This window comes from Crassostrea angulata, chromosome 8, assembly GCF_025612915.1.
Source record: "Crassostrea angulata isolate pt1a10 chromosome 8, ASM2561291v2, whole genome shotgun sequence".
In the NCBI taxonomy this organism is placed as follows: Eukaryota; Metazoa; Mollusca; class Bivalvia; order Ostreida; family Ostreidae; genus Magallana; species Magallana angulata.
Genome location: NC_069118.1, coordinates 22,273,344 through 22,289,576, shown reverse-complemented (window position 1 = coordinate 22,289,576; position 16,233 = coordinate 22,273,344). Strand labels below are relative to the sequence as shown.

Below are 16,233 nucleotides of genomic sequence, written 5' to 3'. Positions count from 1 at the left end.
ATATTCATGAAGTTAACGATGCTAAAGCGAGTCGGGTTAGGTATTCAACCAGAGCTATATTACATCCTTATAAATATTGCGCGTAGAAAAGTAGTTCAAAGTATATCGTAGTGTTTTTGTTATTTACATGTCTATATTTGTTTTCAGATATCTCAAACAGTTATTGCTATAAATATTGATAATCAGGTGTAAAATATCTTTGCATCTTACATTTCCTAATAAATGAAAATAATGCGTAAGAATATATCCTGACATTCGACATTTTCACAAAGAAGAAGACAGCCCAGAGGTCAGAAAACAACAACATAAACAAAGCCACGTGGAGAAAGAGAAGCGAATCAGAGGTGAATAATTTGTTTCCTTTTGAATATATATATAGGTATGTATTGTTTATTATCCTCGTCTGATAGTCATGTAGAGTAGGATTCAGACTACTGATGTTTTTTTTACTATCAATCAGCCATATTGGATTTTTTTCTCTGAATAGATTTCTTGTCTATTTTGATAAAGCCTAGTATATGTAAAGAGATCGACGTGTGGACAGACCAGCTATTATAAAAGATTCGATTTGTTTATTCATGATTTTATATTTTCGTTGTTGTTGATAGTCATTATAAGGCGTACAAGTTTACCCACGCTATCTGTCGACGATATTGGTATCGGGTTCGTTCGCCATAGTATAATCTGTAATTTGTTTTGGAAACTTCATTAACTTTTCATTTGATATTACGTGTATATCATTAATTTCAAATAAATAAATCATAAAAATTTATTGAAAAAAATTATTGGTGCTAAGATGTTTTGTAATTGATTATTAAAATTAAGACTATCTTGATTCTTGAGAAGAAAATCAGAACTTTTTGAACAATTGTTCAATATATATATATATCTCAGCTATGTTAAGGAAGGTCTAAGAATTCTACCACGTGTGATTTAGAAAACTTTGCATAAGCCCCGCCCCTTATTCATGAGATTTTACGAGATATGGGTATTTCGGTAATTAACAAACATCTACCAAAATGAATATGATTAATGATTGGGTTTGAATGGTTCAAGAAAGGTGTACTGAAATAAAATCATAAACTATTCTTTATATCTCGCGAAATCATGAAATTCCTAAGTCGTCTGATGACGTGTCGAGGTTGACTACTTCACATCGGCGCTTGCAGCTGTGATCGGAATAAACATGTGGACTTCAGTGATATATCTCGGAATTTAACTCGTTTACAACCAGCGTGGACAAAAATCGGCATAGGATTCAACTGAACAAGGTATGATTTATCTGTACTTCCCATAGATATTGTTTTATTTACCTAATATTGTTGGATGGAACGGAAACGAAGTGAAATTCCTCGGCTTCGATTTTGTTTACTTGTTTACATTTGTTTTTCATGTAATATTGTGTTCAAACATCAGTTTGGTGACTCAGTCAGGCAAAGTAATTGTTCTGCATTTCGCTAGTTTTGATCATAAAGAGCATTGAGGCTCATTGTAGCTTTTTACTGGTCTCATATCGCGATAATATTAGATCGCATTTCCTCCATGTTCAAAGTACACAATAAAAAGTCCATGGCCAAACACTGTATGTGCTAGCACTACAAAGATTACTGTGAGGATCTGGAATGATTATAGACAAGATTGTAATGTTGTTTAAGTAAATCGAAATGTGTTATTTTATTCAGTTTTCTTTTATGAAGATCTAATTAATTTTATTTAAGACAAAATTAAAGTGTGTTCAAACTGAATTTCCACACATTTTAGAGAATAAACATTTGATTATGCCTGTTGTAATATCACTGACATTGAAACCGCCATTAATATGCCCTATAATAGAGTATTGTTTCATTTTCATGTTATCTTTAACACAATAGCTAGCTATTTATGACACATTATTCATTTTCAGGGTTACTTAGGCAGTAGATGGTCCACTGAAAACACTTGTTGGGATGTTGATAAAAAGTAGGTACTATATAAATATTTCTTTTACTCACTAACTTCAACTTCATGTGTAGTTTGTTGTTTTTAAATATCATTTTGATAATGATACTAATGTAACCTATTATAATAATTTGCATTGATATCTAATCTATTGAAATGAAATTTGGAATTGATATATATTCATCATTTCAGGTATTGGTTTTCTGATCAACTGGACTACCTCCTAATATCAAAAAGACAGAAGAGAAGAACATGTAGTGTGCAAGAAGAATTGTCAATTTCCATAAATTCCACATTATGACTGAAAAATACTAAAAATCAGAAAACACTAGTCTTCTTGAACAGTTTGTCACAGAAAATCAATCTCTATAGTATTTGTAAAGTTGATTATTAAAATAAATTCTTGGTTATATTGATATATTGTTTCTTCTTGCTTTCTTTAATTAGTACTAAAATATCAATTATAATACAAGTAAACCTGATTATACATTAAAAGAATTTATTCACCAGCATAGTAACATAAATCATTATGAAACATAAATGTGTAAATTACAAACTCATCACTTACACCCCCACCCCCCCCCCCCCCCCCAAATAGAGGCAACTGATGAAATTATTTTCTTCCAATTTCAACAATTTTGTAATGATGATTGGTGTGAACAGAAACAACATTTTAACATTATTTTAGTGAAATTCACAGCGTTTAATTATTTTAAGAATGAAAATTAAAATCATGATCTTAGTCAGTATTGCGTTTGAATTTCACGCAAATGACGCTGAAAGTGAAATGGGTCAGATAAAATGCAGTAGTGCAAGGGCATACACTTGATCAAATATATTGAAAATTTCCATGTCTTACCATTGTATCCCCATTATATCAAAAAGTGCTGGGAGCTGTATGAAATCGCTACGCATTTGATATAAATAAGCGTTAATTGCGGGAAATCCCTGTAAATTGCTGTTCATACACTGTTTACATTGAATTTAATAATTGTTCTTACTTGAATATTTTAAGCTCCCAGCACTTTTCGAAATTTTGAAGGTTCATTTTACAAGTTAGAAACAGAAATAACTAAATTTGTTTATGTTATGCCCTTGCACTTTGCATTTTTTCGTATTATTCCTGGTTCATCTATTTTTAGCAGTATCACGTGACAGGGTATTCCCAAGAGACTCAAAAATTGCTCATGCGATAACAAATTATTTAATTTGTATAATCGATAAAATATCACTTTGTTTAACAATTTTTTGGAGTAGAATACCAAGATTGTTCAAAGGCTAACATTTCATGTGATAAATATCGCTATTTTTTTAAGGACAACATAGCTGAGATGTTGGTAAACTTGAGATTTTGAGAACAATATGAGAACTTATTGAGAAAATTGACATCAACTTATCAATTTGAAAACAAAATGAGAAACTTTCATTGAGACAAACTTGAGAATTTGAGAACAAAATGAGAAACTTCATAGAGAAAAATGAGATCATTTTGAGACTTCCTTTGAGCACAAACTGGCACTAAGTACAGAATGAGAAACTTGCTGACATTATCATAATTTGAGAACAATATGAGCAACTTACTTCAAGCAAAATGTGAATTGGAACGAATATGAATGAAGGTTTATGAGCATATAAAGAACTGAATACATATATTGATTGAAATTAGAACTTCAGAAGGTTATCATTTGAACAAAAACAAGATTTTTGTGTACAGACAGTACATATACAATAGCATTTGGATTTGATAAATTTGTGTGAGAGTTAGATTGAGAATCCAAGTAGAAGAGACACTACTTTATGTATTTCATGCATAACACATCTCTAGTGCGACAATTTGACAATCAAATTTATTAATACATGTATGCACTTTCATTGTATTGAACGTAAAATACTAACCGAAAGAAGCTGCTTTAATTGATACTCGTAGACTTCAAAAGTTTAGTTGATTTAGAATTTCAAAGTAGAAATACATATATTATGAGCTACAATGAGTGTCCAAAAAAATATGTTTAATTAATTATAGTTTCAAGCCAGAGTATTTAGATAACTTGATATTTCAGTTCTTAAAATATGACCGAACAACAAAATTTAAGTGTGGAAAGACAACAACTAACTGTACAAGCAGATCATTCTCAATGTGCGGAAATCTTCCCAATCAGTTCAAGGGGAAAACAATGAGTGACAAACAGTTTTATGTTTCTATTATTTTGTCATTTTTACGAAAACGCATCTTTCACAAAACATGATCTACATTCAGTTTTGGAGACTGGAGATGTTTTGTATCATTTAATCATTAAATCAAACTCATTTTTATTAGCTTCTGAACTACCAAATCACATTGAATTTAGAAATAAATATATTTCATCATTTGTCAGACAGACTTATTTTGGCAACATGGCACAAACTGATGCTTGTATTCTGATTTTTCATTCATCAGCAATAGCTTTGAAACAAAGAGGTGACAGATTTTTTGTGTTTGATGCTCATAATAGAGGAAATGATGGGCTTTGCAACCCTGATGGAAAGTGTACTATGACAATACACAACTGTTTTCAAGCTCTTTGCAATTTTCTACGACATCTGTGTATGTCTTTGTCTTGCATTAGTTTGGATAATGTGCAGTATGAAATCAATGCCTTCTGTTTTAAGACTCTTTCCAACAAACCAAGAAAACCTGTAACACGCATTTGCAGTGAAAGTGACTTGTCATTAGGAGAAAATAGAACACAGTCGAGGAAACGATGTTGGTCAGAACATAATGAGAATAGAAATCCTAAATGTCAAGATCATTCATTAAGAAAAAAAGGGAAAACTGAAAAAATGGATAATGATGTTTGGAATAAGAGAGGAACCCAAAATGTTGTTATTGAAAACTATGTTGATAGTTTAAATTTACCAGAAGTTGGGGAAATAAGTAGCAATTCAGATTGCCAGATTGAAAATGATGTTTCAAGTTGTTCTAATGTGACCCCTTTAAGGGAAGGACTTGAACAAACTGAGGAAATTGCAGTAATGAATTTTAAACAATTCGTAAAGGAAGGTCCATTATTTGTTTGCTCTTTCTGTACACAAACTTGGTTTAGGGATGGTGTTTCTAAGGCTCAGTTTCTGTATACATTAGATATAGCACACAAATGTTTGCAAGGTATCAAAAGTGCAAAAGATACAGAATGGATTTGTCATACTTGTAAGAAGTACTTAAAACTTGGTAAAATACCAGCTTTAGCAGTTGTGAATGGATTAGAATTTCCCCCGAAACCTCCCGAATTAAATATTACTGAAATGGAAGAGCGTCTCATTAGTCCAAGAATTCCATTTATGCAGTTGATGGAAAAACCAAGAGGAGGACAAAAGAGTTTACGTGGGAATGTTGTTAATGTTCCTTCAGATGTCAACACTACTGTCAAATCTTTACCACGGACGTTAGCTGAAACTAAAACAATTCAAGTGAAATTAAAAAGAAAGTTGAGTTATAAGCACCATGTTTTGTATGAGGCTATACGACCAAACAAATGTATGAATGCACTCAAGTGGCTTTTAGAAAACAGTGAATTGTTTCGAAATGAAGGGATATCAATAAGAGAAAACTGGGTCATTTTACAAGAACAGAGAGAGTTTTATGCTACTGAGCAAAAATCAGGTGAAAATGCTACGAGTTGTGAGAACACATCTTATACAAATGAATTGAAAAATGAGACCAGTTCTTTGCAAGATGAAGATGATGTTGATGAATGGACAGAAGATCCAAATTTTGAAAGTAGACTTACTGGAAATACAGACACGTTGCTGCATCCTGCAGATGTAAGATCATTAAATAAGACAATGTCATTTGCACCAGGTGAAAACCAAACACCTCTTGGGTTGTATCAAGATCCAGATGCAGAATATTTAGCATTTCCAACTATATACTGTGGTCAGAGAAGAATGTCTAACAAAAATCGTACGGTGCCAGTTACTTACAGTTCAATTTGCAAATGGGAGTTAAGATCCCAAGATCGCCGAGCAGCATGTTCAATGCCAAACCTTTTTTTCAAGTTAAAAAAATTACAGATAAAGCAAATTCAGGACAAAGTGACACTTGCAATTCGAAAGTGCAAAAGCGAAGGCAAAAAAATAACAGCTGGTCATGTTTTGAATCCTACTTCGTTTGATAACATTGTTAAATTAAATGAAGGGTATAGAGTCTTGAGAACATTAAGAGGATCACCAGCATATTGGGAAAGTGCAAAAAGAGATGTTTTTGCAATGATAAGACAGCTTGGTATTCCAACATGGTTTTGTTCTTTCTCAGCTGCAGAAACAAAATGGAAAAATTTGATTCAGATATTGAGCAAAAGTTTGAACAATGCAGAACTAACTGAGTCAGATGTTGATGAATTGACTTGGATCGAGAAATGTGAACTCATTAAAAGAGATCCAGTAACTTGTTCGAGATATTTTAGCCATAGGTTTCAGATATTTATGTCCAAAATTTTGAAAGGTGACTGCAGTCCTTTAGGAAAAATTGTTGACCATTTCTTTCGTGTTGAGTTTCAGCAAAGGGGATCTCCACACATCCATTTGCTTCTTTGGATAGAAAATGCACCTGTGTATGGAAAGTCAACTAATGAAGAGATTCAAAACTTTATTGATGAGCATTCCACTTGTTTCAAAAATGAAAATATTGCGGAACTTGTCAATTATCAAACACATAGGCATGCTAGAACATGCAAGAAAGCAGGAAAGAATATTTGTCGTTTTAATTTTCCTTTGCCTCCAATGCCAGAAACCATCATTTTAGAACCATTGGAGGAGGACAAATTTGAACAGAATGCAGATGTACAGCAAAATTACAGGAAAGTATGTGAACTGCTCAATGATTCTAAATTGTGCAATGCAATTAGTTTTGATGAATTTTTGGCAATGATAAATTTGACAAAGGAAGATTACATTTTGGCAATACGGTCTTCTTTAATGTCTCCGAAGGTATTTTTGCGTCGCAGCATTGCAGAAATAAGAATAAACCCATACAATCAGATATTGTTGAGGTCATGGGAAGCTAACATAGATGTGCAGTTCATTCTTGATGCATATGCTTGTGCAGCATATATTGTGTCGTATATTTCGAAGTCCCAGAGAGGAATGTCTAATTTACTTCATGATGCTTGTGAAGAGGCAAGGAAGGGAAATTTATCTTTAAAGCAGCAAATAAGACAAATTGGAAACAAATTCCTCACACATGTAGAAATATGTGCTCAAGAGGCAGCATATTTGCTTTTGCAAATGCCATTACGATCAAGTAGTAGAAATGTTGTATTTATAAATACATGTGATCCAGAAAATCGCACATTTTTATTGAAGTCTCTTGAAGTTCTTCAAGATATGCCAGAAAATTCAACAAATATTGAGTCAGACAACTGGATAAAACGTTATAAAAGAAGGCCAGGTGTTCTGCAGAACTATTGCTTAGCTGATTTTGTGTCGAAATTTGATGTTGTGCCACCTCCTAAAGACAAAAAACAGAACAATATTGAAGAGTTGTTACCAGAGGATGAATATGAGGAAATGAATGAAGACAATAGTGATGTGTCAATTAGTGATGAAGACAATTCAAATAGTCAAAAAGAATACCATATGAAAGATGGTTCTATTTTGAAACTAAGGAAAACTCAAAAAGTTATCAGATATGTTCGATACAACAAGGAACAAGATTCAGAAAACTATTTCCGAGAACAACTCATGTTGTTTTATCAATGGAGAAATGAAGAAAATGATCTAATTGGAAATCATACCTCTTTTGAATCACATTTTAATCAGCAACAGGAAAAAATAAAGAAAAACAAATTGCCTTATGAAGCAGACAGGGGTATAGTTGACGTTGTTGAAAACAATATGAATGATTTATTGAGTGATGTTGATCATATTGTTGCTGCAGAAGTACAACATAATGAAGAAATTGACTTTCAAGAAGATGAAAACTTGTGCTTAGATCATGGTTGTTTTAACCCAAAATTTGCACAGATGGAGTATGACTTAGGTTTTGATTTAGGCATAGCCAGAAAACAAGTGGAGACTGATGATATATCAGTAAACATGCTGAGTGATAAGGAATATAAACTCCTTGCAAGAAGTTTAAATCAAAATCAGAAAATATTTTTTTACCACATACTTCATAAGATTAAAACAAATGATCTACCAATTCATTGCTTCTTAACAGGTGGTGCTGGTGTGGGAAAAAGTTTGTTAACAACCTGCCTATTTCAGGCAATTGTTCGTTATTATGCCAAACGTGTAGCAGAGAAATGTGATGAGGTTAAGGCGGTGTTATGTGCACCAACAGGTAAAGCTGCATACAACATAGGAGGGCAAACTATACATTCTCTTTTCTGCATTCCAGCAAACCAAAATTTGAAGTACAAACCTCTTGATGTACAGCAACTTGACAATATGAGAGTTAAGTTTCGCAGCTTGAAAATTGTCTTTATTGATGAAGTTTCGATGGTAGGAAATAAAATGTTCAATTACATTAATTTAAGGCTGCAAGAGATTTTTGCAAAAGGTGTTCCATTTGGAGGTATTAGCATCATAGCTATTGGTGATTTATTCCAGCTTAAACCTGTATTTGATGGCTGGATATTTGAAAATCTCACTGAAGGTTATGGACCATTAGCAACAAATTTATGGACTGATTTGTTTCGAGTCTTTGAATTAACAGAAATTATGAGGCAAAAAGAAGATAAAAACTTTGCTGAATTACTAAATAGACTAAGAGAAGGAAAGCACAATGACAATGATATAAACGTGCTGAGAACGAGAATCTGCACAGAACAAATCCAAAATTTAAATTCAATTCCACACTTGTTTACAACCAATGTCAAGGTAAATTTTCATAATAGTCAAGCATATGAAAAAGCAGATTCAAATGACAAATGTATTGTGACGGCACTTGATGCTGTTACTGGAGATGTGTCCTCTGAAATAAAAAATGCAATACTCCTTCAAGTATCTGATGATCCATCTAAAACCATGGGACTATTTAAAAAATTGCAATTGGTGACCGATTTACCTGCTGAGGTTTGCATCAATATCAATGTCCAAGATGGGTTAACAAATGGAAGTCCATGCATAGTGAAGAAATTAGATTACAGAGTAATAGGTTCAAACAGGTGCAGTATTGTATGGGTATTATTTGATGACCCAGTAATAGGATTTTCTGCACGACAAAAATACTGTAATCTGTATTCTGAAGATATCTCTAAAGATTGGACACCCATTCTTGAAGTGACTAAAAAGTTCACAGTCGGGAGACACAAATCCTGTCATGTCACAAGAAGACAGTTTCCACTGCGACTAGCATGTGCAAAAACAATACACAAAGCACAGGGTTCTACATTAAATAATGTTGTGCTAGATTTAGGAAAAAGGAAATTAGATCACATTCATTATGTCGGTCTAAGTAGAGTCCGAAAACTGCAAGATTTGCAAATTTTGTCTCTAAATGAAGAAAAAATAGGAGTTTCAGGAAATGTTGTTTGTGAAATGGAACGTATGAGAAATCATGCAGCATTGTGGACCTGCCTGCCTATTCTTGAAAACATAACCTCAGATTTGAAAATTATATATCACAACAGCAGGTCGTTGCATTTGCACATAAGTGACTTATTGTCGGAAAAAAACATTCTGTCAAGCGATATTGTAGCTGTTACAGAAAGCAGATTAAAAGCAAGTGACAACAGTGAAAATTATTTGTTACCAGGTTTTCATATTTATCGTTTTGATGAAGAAGAATCCTCTCATACAATGCGGCCATTTTATGGTTCAGTTATTTACTCCAAATATCCACTGATCAATGTGTCAAAAGCAGTTTTAAATGGCATTCAAACAGTAAAGGCAACACTTATGAAAAACAGTGACCTTGTTCAAATTGTTTTCATATATTGTCCCCCAAAGTTTGCCACCATCACCAATATTTGTTGTTTTCTGGTTTCAGTCTTGAACTTATTAGATACTAGTCAACCTTTTCTTATTATGGGTGATACAAACATAGATTATTTTACCCAAAGAGATCTCTCTTCAAATTTGAAACATTTAAATATCAGACAAATAATGCATAGTTCTACAACTGACTATGGAAGTTGTTTAGATCATGTATATACCAACTTAAATAGTTCTGCTGAAATTTCATGTGCTACTCTGGAATCATATTATTCAGACCATAAACCCATTGTTGTGTATTTGCCATTTTAAAAACTTATTATATTACGCGTTACTGCATTTCAGCTAAAAAAAACCACATAATAATTAAACCAATCTCACCTCTTACAAATATGCATAATGAGTTCAAAATATAAAACAATAATAATCAATTGTCTGCAATATTAAGATACTCAACATTGTAAATCTATTACCATCGTACAAGACCATTATATTAAGTATCTATAGACATTCTTCAAGACTCTTAATTTATTTCTGTATTTCAGATGCTGCACAAAACTTTGGCAGAGTTGCAAAAAATGAAGTCAGGAGATTCCCGTCCATATCCCAATGCTTTGGTTAAAGCAACAGCCATCAAACCTGGCCACCTTTACCAATGCAAATGGAGAAAAGGGTTCTATCTTGAACTTTAGTGTTGCTGATGGAACTGAGGCCATGCTTGTCACTCTTAGTGATGAAGCAAAAATGCCAACTATCAAAGACGGAAGGACCCTACAAATAAGAAATTTCATTGTGTAAGGAAGTCGACTTGTACTGTCCAAACAATCAAAAATTATGGCAGGACCAGCTGTACAAGTGCCAGAATCTTTAAAGCAGTTACCATAATCATGCCACCATCACCTACAAAAACCTTGAAGGATGCAATGTCATCGCCTGTTAGAGAAAACCTGACTGTTCAAGGGCAAATTATTCGTGTACGTAACTCAACTTGATATTAAAGTTAAAAATCATCTAAAATTATAATTCATAATCAAATGAAATTAAACACAATTGTACTTGTATTGAATTATACCCCTATAGTTTACTTTTCAATTGATTTTCTTTGCAGGATGAAGCAATCAAAACAGTGAAAGTTGCCCAGAAGGACACTAAGATTAGAGCATTGACCTTAGAAGAGAATGGACAGACAATGGAACTAACTCTTTGGAGAGAGCTGAGTGAAGATAGGGCAATACATTGAAGTTACTCATTGTCTTGTATCTGAATGGCTCAGAAAGAAGAGTCTCAACTCCACAAGAAACACCACCATCAAGGTAACAACAGCTTGATACATTCAACTGCATTTACATGTATTCAAAATCCAAGCATAGTACTAGTTTATTGTAAATTTACACAAGATTGGAAAAAAAATAATGTACTTTAATCATGCCAACAAATATCAGCTATGCATATAATGTATAATAACGAATGAATACTTCATTGTTTCAGGCTGTACAACCTAAAGATATGGTTGTAACCGGAAATGTCGAAGCTCTGTCAATGACGGACACCCACTGTGAAATGTGTGTCAAGGAAGATGACATATATAAAGACTTTATTGTGGATCTGGACATGGTTCGTGCCCAAGTTCAAAGATATGTGGAAGAAGCCGGAACATTCAACTTACAACAGCTAGAAAATATGATTGTTGACAAACTTCTCTTCCCTGTGAAGCTTGTCATCAACGGCACAACAGTCATTTCCTTTGAATTGTTATAAACACTTGCCAACATTCCTACATTCGAACCATATCAAAATAAATACTTTTTGTAAGAACTGTTAAATTACTATAAAAAAAGTCAGTATGATTATTGATTAGCTATCATGACATCTCTTCAAATTGACATTTGCAAACAGGTTTATTAAATTTGTAATATTTCACTTACCTTATTTTTACCTTTTCTGAAATGCCATAACTGTATATAGATCTAGTTTAATTTCTGGTTGTAAATATTTAATGAGCAAATGCAAACAGCAACTGTTTACAGAAATACCGGTACATGCTTTTCTAACTTTGCATGCACACAGTGGTTATACAAGTTAATTAATTTTGTTAACTTTGATAGTTAGTCTACTTTTATTGTTTTTGTTTCAAAAAACCATATGACCCTTTCATCCAATCTTCATTTGGGATATACAGATTGATTTCTGTTAATTATGTTGGTTTTTACTTTACTTTTCCCATTTTAGTAATACTCTTACTTGATGCATATTGTTAGTTTTAGTTGTATTTTTGTTGTTTTCATCTTCATAACCATATAACTCAATTGTTCAGTCTATAAGAGACATTCACATATGGTTATTTCTTTGACATAGATATATAGTGTGTTTATATATAGAACATGTTTGTTTATACTTTACTTTTTTTGTTTCTGATACTACCCTTACTTGATGCATATTCTAGTAGTTTAGTTATAGTTTACATACACAGCACAAAATCTAAGCAATAATTATCTTGCTGAAAGATAAGTGAAATGTATTGCAACTTGATCACGAAATACGCTACAGACTATAATCTCTGCATGCCATTTTACAATTCATCCATTTCTTTCTTTGAAATGTGTACATGTTCTAAATATGAAAAGAACATACTGCCAAATAATTTGTGCCAAATTTTCATTGCCATTGTCAATATACCAGTTGACATTCAGTTCATCTTAGAAAAACTAATTCTCCCAATCCACTCTAATAACATAACCAAAATAAAAAACCTTTGTGTAAATCATTATATTGTTAATTATTCTTTATATATATCTCATAATACATAAACTTCCATTATTTTGTTTATCTCTATTTTCCAAACTGATATACTCTCAAATATACAAGATTCTGTATTGTGATTTAAAAGTTCTTCATCTTTTATCAAACCTAGCTATGTGTTCAATAAACATTTGCCTCTTGATTTCATTTTGTTGTTTTACCATACCTAAAGAAATCAGACAACAGTAGCATCTTGATAAAGCAACCCAACTTTTCACGCCAACGTCTTTCAGTACTTTCAGTACTTTGATTTTTACTGCATTATCTTAAGGAAGGAAGTGACGTTATTTTTTTTTCTTCAAAACCGTAATGCATATCTATAGAACAGTCCCTGTCATATCTTAAGATATGATGTGTCTATCCATTAAATCATAAGAGGAGTTCTAGGATCTGTAATTTTTTTTGAGTGATAAACGTCAATTTTCTGCTACTATTTGACCCCCTGGATGAAATTTAATTGTTTAAAACCTAATGCATGTTACCACCAATACTGCAATTAGTCATATCTATGCTGTGATGTCATCAGTTTTTGAGCTCAATATTTTTGTGTCTAGAGATTTTAAAACTTATATTGTGAGGTGGGCTCATGTCTAAGATCACTTTGTACTGAATGTACTTTTCACTGGAGGAAACTACTTAATGGGTGAGTGTTATAAGGGGTATACTGTTGGAATGTTTTCCAATGCATATGTACAATATACAGTAGAATTTTATTACGGTACATTTGGTAATTTTTATACTTTAAAAGTAGGGATAAATTTACTATTTATGCATATGCATGGATATTTCAAGGTCATTATTAATAATACATTGATAAAGCTGTATGGAGGTACTTATATGTAATTATGAGGCATGTGTGCAACTTTGCTGGCAACTTCGCTGGATTATGTTAGGTTTATAATTGATTTATTACGGGAGGTAACTCCATTTGCTACATGCATAATATCATTGAGTTGTCAAGAGTTATGCCTCTTTGTTTACATTTTTCTGTCGCCAAACTTTGCTAGGACACTTCAGTTTTATATATCTACATGCATATCTTATTATGATTAATTGAATTAGATTGTACTGATATATCTGATAGTCATACATTTCATCATTGTTAACATATATTTGCTAGAATGAATTACTATGTGTGTGTTTTTTAATTAGTTTATTTAAAATACTTTTTCTCTATTTTTTGTAGTAAATCGTCTTACATGTACGTCTATCGTCTTACATGTTTTGTAAATAAAGACGCATTTACAAAAGTATCCAAAAGTTTCCTTATTTCACTGGCCAGTATACCGCACATCTATAAAACATTCCCTATCATATCCCAAGATATGAAATGTCTATCCATTAAATCATACGAGGAGTTCTTGGATCTATTTTTTTTTAGTGATAAACGTCAATTTTCTGCTACTATTTGACTCCCTGGATGAAGTTTTTTTAAAGTCATTTTTCAGCCATTAAATGACCCCCAGAACAAAATTGAAATTTACGAAACCTTATTGCGCATCTATAAGATGCCCTAAAACATATTCCAAGAGATGATTTGTCTACTGTTGAAAATGTAGGAGAAGTTCGAGGAAAATGTTTTTTGAAAAAACGTCATTTTTTTTACCAATTATTTGACCCCCAGGACTAACAGAGAATTTTTGAAACCTTTTTACAAAACAACATGATACCCCAAATCAAACTTCAAGAGTTCAGTTTGCTGGTTTATAAGATGTAAGAGCGGTTTGAGAAAGTAAAACGTGACAGACGGACGGACGGCCAGACGGACAGACGGACGGATGGACGGAACAGGGTAACAACAATATACCCGAACTTTCTTTAGAAAGTGCGGGTATAATAAGCAATGTTGATTTCCATCTTGGTAGTTTACACTAAAGGCAAGATTTCAGAAAGGAAAAAAAATGAAAGTTTTAATTGTTGAATGCTAGTACATTGTGTAACATTAAAACAATTGCACATATAATTTAATATTTGTAAGATTGCGAACCATGCATGTATCAGTGCTATAAAGTTGTATACATGCAATACGTGATCTGTTACATGCAACATTATATATCATTATAGAACTCTGTATAGACAAATAGTCAATGATTGTCCTATGATATTAATCGGTCATTATTTTGACTGAGATTTCGCATAAACAATGATAAATACCCATGTTTATAATTGCAGATAAGCAACATGTATTCATGCTGATTGCATGAGATAGTTAAAGTGGAACTTTATTTTTCCTACAACCTTATACGCCCTGAGCTTACGAAACTAACTCAACAAGTCTTATACATGTATATGTCGAAAACATTCTATATTCTCTTTGTTGTTTTAAGGTTTATTTTTTAAAAAAAATACTGATAAACATTTTAAGAAATATTATGAAGACTTAGTGTAAATTTTTAATTAGAGAAGATATCAAACTATGCATTTTCCCGAAAATCGATATCAAAATATTCAAATATTCAATAAGAGAAATTATTTTCAATTTGCATTTTGATCTTTATAATGACCATTAAAATAGGTGTACACGCGGGTATGCTAAAGATAATGTACTATGAATTATTATGTTAAACGCGTGAAAGAAACAACACCAATATATACCTCTGGCATATAGCCTTTTATTTGTTTGCATTTAAAATTGATTCCATTTAGAAAATTTATTTTTATCTGTGATTGTTAAATGTCTTAAATATTGAAGAAAGTACTCAGTTGTTCCTGAAAATATTAGCTAATATATGTTTAAGTGGTTTTTGGAAGTTGTTTTTAATCAACTCTCTAACGCAGTTACTCTGGCAAACCGAAACTGAAACAGTGTTTGGACCTAAGCACAAAACACAACCGTTGACAAGACTTAGTTCTTGAAAATAATCGATAAATTCGATGTAATGTATTAGAATCAATGTTTTCTAATGAAACGTATTTATAAAAACCTTGAAAATAGATTTTAAATAGTACGTCAATTTAGATGTTTTTGGTAGTCGTATGTATTCCTACGCCAGAGTTCAATATAGTCTTGTTCAACCATCGCTGTCTCCGTAAATCTCCGATAAGCAGAGAGTCATTCTATATTTAGAGGTCGCGTCATCAAGCTATTACGTGACCTGGTATCTCTTGCTTGTCGAATATTAACTGAGACAGTCGAGCATCTGGTTGGACGAGACTAGAGTCCATAATTGCTTTGATCCATACAATTCTTGAAATATTTCGATACTGATACATAATTTGATGGAATCAATTCTATTTTTAAATATTAAACAACACGATTCATAGGGGGTTGTCGGAAAAGTCCGAAAATTCAAATTAAAAAAATGTGCGTAATTCAAATACCGATTATAAACTACTTGCCAAGCAAAATAAAATATAGTTAATTTTAAAATAAATAATAATCGATAAAATCAACTCCCGTCAGTACTTCAGTACTTTGATTATTATTTGGTGATAATCAACAAATGCAAAATACATAGTTACACAAGAACTTATGAAAGAACAGTTCTTCGATTATTTTCAAAAGACCGCAATTGATCTTATTCTTCAATGACTATGCTTCTCATTGCTAAAGAGTTTTAGCTATGAACATCTTGAATGAAA

General features: G+C 32.3%; 1 long non-coding RNA gene and 1 pseudogene across 1 annotated transcript; both read left to right on the top strand.

Annotated features, from left to right (window-relative positions):
- The first annotated feature begins 1,178 nt into the window (after positions 1-1,178).
- Positions 1,179-2,354, top strand: LOC128161536 (uncharacterized). Its single transcript, XR_008240384.1, has 3 exons — positions 1,179-1,271; positions 1,904-1,959; positions 2,131-2,354. It is a non-coding gene; the product is annotated as an uncharacterized LOC128161536 (long non-coding RNA).
- Positions 2,355-10,450: 8,096 nt separating this feature from the next.
- On the top strand, positions 10,451-12,723 carry LOC128161535 (uncharacterized; annotated as a pseudogene).
- Positions 12,724-16,233: the final 3,510 nt, after the last annotated feature.